General features: G+C 36.8%; 1 non-coding gene across 1 annotated transcript; it reads left to right on the top strand.

The window, feature by feature from the left end:
• The first annotated feature begins 5,283 nt into the window (after nt 1-5,283).
• On the top strand, nt 5,284-5,390 carry LOC122730207. Its single transcript, XR_006353416.1, has one exon. It is a non-coding gene; the product is annotated as a U6 spliceosomal RNA (small nuclear RNA).
• The last annotated feature ends 367 nt before the right edge of the window (nt 5,391-5,757 follow it).

Genomic DNA, 5,757 nt, shown 5'->3' with positions numbered 1-5,757 from the left:
AACTATAAATAAAGTGTTTATTACCAAAAAAGAAAAAAGGGAATTTTTCCTTACGAAGCTTTTGTCTGAACTCTGCTAAAAGGAATGAATGTTTTATCACAATCTTCAATTCATACAGCTCCACTCATGATAACACTTTGTAGTTGTTTTCAAACCACAAAAAGCTGATGAATCTTTACTTTTTTCTTTTATTTTACCTGTTTACTTTGTAATATTTAATACCATAGTTTCAGGCATTCTGATACTTATTTAGTAGTAATTTTACTAAATACTTAAGTAGTAAAATAGTAATTGTATTTTAGAGTTAGTATGATCACATTCATTCTGTTCCATTACATCAGTTTTTGTTCCACTGTAATCACAAGCTTTTTATCCATTTTGTTGTGCTCTTCTTTTTTAAAAAATCGATACAATTTTGTCAATGCAACATCACATCCACATGTCATGAGTAGGAAGTACAAGATTCAAATCCTTAACTAGTTGACACCTCAAATTAGAACTGATATCATTTTATAATTTGCACTAAGTCAAATTTCACATTGTTTGAACTTACATTAATTGGGACCTAGCTATTCTCTGTTGCTTTTTGTCCTTTCTGTATATATTTACAACTTAACATGACACCTCTGCACTAGAGTGCCTCTATTCTTTTGAAATCTTCTATTGTATATCAGGATACTACAATGCTACCTTCAAACACATGGGTTGTCTTCATGTGGCTATGGGAATTCCTCCTTATTTGAACTACTATTACAGATCTCCTAGTCAGCTTATGCTGAGTAAACATTGTTTTTCATCCTACTCCTCCCAATGCCTAAGATGTTTGTAGCTCCTGCTTGTGTCAGCACTTTCCTCCGAATCTGAAGGTTCAGATTCCCACTTTCCCTTCATTTATCTTTCATCTACCCTTTTCCTCTGAAGCAGCTGAACCAAGTTGTTCAAATCACCTTAGGGCTACTTCACAACACATCTACAAAAAATGGAAAGGAGAAGTGTAGTAGAACTTGTTCCCACAGGCTTCTTCCCTGAAGGAAATTTGTGTTCTCACTAAAAATAGAAATTCTTTGTTTGCAACTTATTCATCTGGAATTATGAGAAAAAAATTTCCAGAAAGGAAAGTGTCCTTTTGTAACGATTGGAATAATGCCACCTGCTGGATACTTACTGTAAAAGAGTTCTGCCCATGAAGGGAAGGTCTTTGAGGGCAAGACCAGGAGTCAGGAAGTGACGCGAGCTAGTGGGAGGAGGAAGGAAGAGACTGGCGCTCAGTCTCCCGGCTCTTTCCTGGGGACGCTGGCGGAGAAGGGAGCTAAAAATGTGCTCTCCCTTTAATAGATAGAAATCTAGGCCTTTCTCTCTCTCTTTACCAAATTCTTATTCTCCTTAATAAATGCTTAAAAGCCTAACTCTTGCTAAAGCTTATAATTTATTGGCGACCACTCATTAGATATTTTAGACAGACTAGCTAGAATTTTAGCCCTTAACAGATGGCTGACCACGAAGAGGAAAGCTAAACCTCAGTCTTCTTCTGATCTTCTGGTTGGGTAAGAAATTTCCCCTCCCTCTCCCTTTAACTGCTAAGTACTGGTGTACTGGCTGTGTTTTCCTTTAAATTTTTTCAAATGGACCTTTTAAACTCCCTAATTACCCTATTTTTTATTTTAGTCTGTTTAACCAGACAAATGGGAGATAAGATCATGTTAATGCTTTGTTTTTGTGGATTTTCTATTTTTCTTTTTATTTTTGTTAAAAGAGCCAGCAACTTACTCACACAAGGAAATATCTCTCCCTCTCCCAACCATGCTTTTTCAGAGAAACCTGAAGAGATTCCCGCAGCTTTTCCCAGTTCTAACACTAATTGTTGCTCTAATTTTGCATGCCTGGAGGCAATGACCCACCCTCTTGAAGCTTTTAATCCCCTAGCACCTGGAGGCAAAGTGGGGGAAGAGGAATCCAGGCCTGAGTTCAAAATCAAGTCTGATTCAAATAGCTCTGGTCCCTCCCCTCCTCTCCAGACCCCACCCTCTACTCCTCCCATGGCCAAGCCCATTGCTTCCCCTGCCTGGGAAGTCCAGAGAACTGATGCGCATGCTCAACTTTCTCTAACTACATTTGCAGCTTCAGGCTCAGCCCTTCCCCAGCCTGGCTGTGCTTCTGAGACAACCTTAGAAAGCCCTTTAAATTCTTATCTGTGTAACAGATTAATTACATGATAGATAGAAACAAATGAGCACAGTTACTTAGTATTCAATAAACCCAAAAATCCCAGCTTGGGGCAGGTGGTGCATGGAGGCGGGGGGGGGGGGGGGGGGGGGGGGGGGGGGGGGGGGGCGGGGAGAACACATTTGATGAAAACTGTTGGGAAAATTTGAAAGTAGCCTGGCAAAAACTAGGCACAGACCAACATCTCACACAGTATACCAAAACAAGCTCAAAATTACGTGAAGGGTAATATCATGAGCAAATTGGTGGCACATGGAAGAAATTATCTGTCAGATCTGTGGATAGGCTAAGAGTTCATGTCCAAACAAGGGGGCAGCTAGGTGGTACAGTGGATAAAGCACCGGCCCTGGATTCAGGAGTTCCTGAGTTCAAATCCAGCCTCAGACACTTGACACTTATTAGCTGTGTGACCCTCAGCAAGTCACTTAACCCCCATTGCCCTGCAAAAAAAAAAAAAAAAAAGAGTTGCTCATGTCCAAACAAGAAATAAAGTTCACAAGGCAGTATGGGTGACTTTGACTACATAATTTTTTTAAAGTTTTATATAAACAAAGCCAATGTAGCAAAAATTGGAAGAAAAGTAGGAAACTGGAGAAAAATATTTACAGCAAGTTTCTTTGATAAAGGTCTCAGTTCTAAAATGTGTAGGGAACTGGACCAAATTACAAGAATAAGAGGCATTTCTCAGTTGATAAATGGTCAAAGGATATGAACAGGCAGGTTTTAGAAAAAGAAATCAAAGCTATCAATAGACATATGAAAAATGCTCTGAATCATTAATAATTGGGAAAATGTAAGTTGAAACAACTAAGGTACAACTCACACACATCAGATTGGGATGACAAAAGAAAACATTTTAAAAAAGAAATTGGCAAATGCTACAGAGACTGTGGGTGGAGTTGTGAATTAGTCCAACCATTCGGGAAAGCAATTTATAACTATACCCCAAAAGTTCTTAAATTTTGCATACTTTTGACCCATCAAAAAGTACTACTAAATCTATATCCCAAGGAGATTAAAGAAAGGGGAAAAGGATGTGAATGTACCAAAATATTTATAACGGCTTTTTAGGGAAGCAAAGAATTGGAAATTAAGGAGATACATGTTAATTAGGGAATGATTGAGCAAGCTATGGTATATGAATGTGATGAAATACTATTATTCCCTAAGCAATGATGAAGGTGATGATTTCAGAAAAATCTAGGGAGACTTTAATGAACTGATGCAAAGTGATATAAATAGAACCAGGAGAACAATTTATACAGTAGCAGCAAAATTGTAAAGATAATTCAGCAAGGCAATGATCCAATATAACCCTGAAGGACTTATGAAAATTGCGATCCATCTACAGAGAAAGAACTGATAGTATCTGAAAACAGATGGAAATACATTTTTTCATTTTTTTTGACAATTCCTTAATCTGAAGTTTTTGTTTTTAACTGTTTTTTCTCACAACCTAGCTAATATGGTAATGTTTTCCATGACTACTCATATAACTTATTTTGAATTTCTTGAGTTCTTGTGGGTGGGGAGCGGGAAGGGAGGGAAGAAGAGAAGTTGGAACACAAAGTTTTTTTAAATTTATGTCAAAATTTGTTTTTACATATATTTTGGAAAAAATAAAATTCTATTCAACAACAACAAAAAAAGGAGTCAAATCAAAATGTGAGCAAAATATTTGTAATGGAAAAGAATTTCAAATTATCAATTTAAAGAAGATTTTTAGCTTGAATGATGGGATAGGGGCATAGCCCCTCTTGGGCTTGAAAAGATGGCTGAAGCCAACAGAAGAGAAGGAAAGTAAGTTAATAATAATAGCACTTATATATCACTTCAAGGTTTGTAAAGTACTTTACAAATATTTCATTTGATCCCTAAAACAATGCTGGGAAGTAGGTAGTATTATTAACCCCATATTACAGATGAGGAAACTTAAACAGACAGAGGTTGGTTGACTTACCTGGTTACTGTGTGGCCACAGCTCCCTGAGGGTACATTTGAACTCAGATCTTCCTGACTCTTGGTTCAGTGTTCTGCCCACTATGCTACCTATCTGCCTCCCAATTTCATAGAAAAAAAGAAGCTAGGTGGTACAGTGGATAAAGCACCGGCTCTGGATTCAGGAGGACCTGAGTTCAAATCTGGATTCAAACACTTTATACTTAATAGCTGTGTGACCTTGGGCAAGTCACTTAACCCTCATTGCCCTGCCAAAAAAAAAAAAGAAGAAGAAGAAGCAAAATCTTTATGACAGGAAGAGGAAGGAAGATTCCCAAACTTTCCCCCAAATTCCTCCTATTCCCTTCTCCCATGCTCAGTCTTCTTAAGCTAAGTGATTGAACCCACTATTCTTAGACTTTTCTATGTGATCTAAATGGTGCTTCTCTTTGCAATTACTTATAATCACATTAAAGATCTAAAAAAAGAAAAGAAGATGATTATTTCAACTTATTTCAATTTATTTATCATTGTAATAGTGGATATTTGTGGAGTACTATAAAGTTTGCAAAGCAAAAATACTGTTTGATCATCTAAATATAAGATACAATAGATGTTATTAAGCCTGTTTTATAGGTGAAGAAACTGAGTCTCAGGAAGATAGTCCCTAGCCAATGCAGCAAACAATTATCAAAGGCAGGATTTGAACGCAATTCTTCTGAGCCCAGATCCAGAACTCAATCTGATCTGCTAGTTAAAGCAATTTGCCATGGTAGTTAATCCTCATTCCCCAACCCCCATTATTATAAACAATAAGAACTGGTTGTAAATGAGAAAAGTAGCAATACAAGTCAACGGTACAATAACAGGATGCACCTGCAGATTTCATAGAAATAAGTGACAGCAAATTCGTATTATCTGTACCGTTAGGAGCATTACTAGGGTACATGACACACTGAAGGCTGAAACACAGCCTAAGAGTCTTTCAGACCTTTCAAAATTGAGAAAATACTGTCTGACAAACAAAACATCAAGCTGCTAACTGATGAAAAAAGCCAATATTATTGACCAATAAAGAATAGAAACATAGTTGCTCAACCGTAATAAAAATAAAAACAAGGAGTACTTAATTCAGCAACACATTCACCAACATTGGAACAATACAGAGAAGATTAGCATCACCCCTCAGCAAGGATGACCTGACAATTTGTAAAACATTCCATATTATTACACACATAAAAAAGACTGACCTAAATAATTTAAGGAATATTAATTGCTCATGGATAGACCAACCCATCATAATAAAATAACAATACTACTTAAATTGATTTACTTCCAAAAGATGACTTTATAAAGATAAAAAAAAATTCCTTGCCATTCCTTCGCACTCCTGCCCCCACCCCATTTTTTCCCTTAAGGTTCTTGAAGTACCAGATCTCAAGCTGCTAGCAGTAGCGTTTTAAAATTTTATTGCTGATTTAAAAATAGAGAGGTAGATCAGTGAAACAGATTAGGTACAAAATATATGGAAGCAAAGGAGCAGAATAGCCTAGTTTTTTATAACACCAAAGACTCCAACTACTGGAGTAAAAACTC

Source organism: Dromiciops gliroides, chromosome 5 (assembly GCF_019393635.1).
Source record: "Dromiciops gliroides isolate mDroGli1 chromosome 5, mDroGli1.pri, whole genome shotgun sequence".
In the NCBI taxonomy this organism is placed as follows: domain Eukaryota; kingdom Metazoa; phylum Chordata; class Mammalia; order Microbiotheria; family Microbiotheriidae; genus Dromiciops; species Dromiciops gliroides.
The sequence above is the reverse complement of the archived record's forward strand: the minus strand, read 5'-3'. Positions and strand labels throughout refer to the sequence as shown.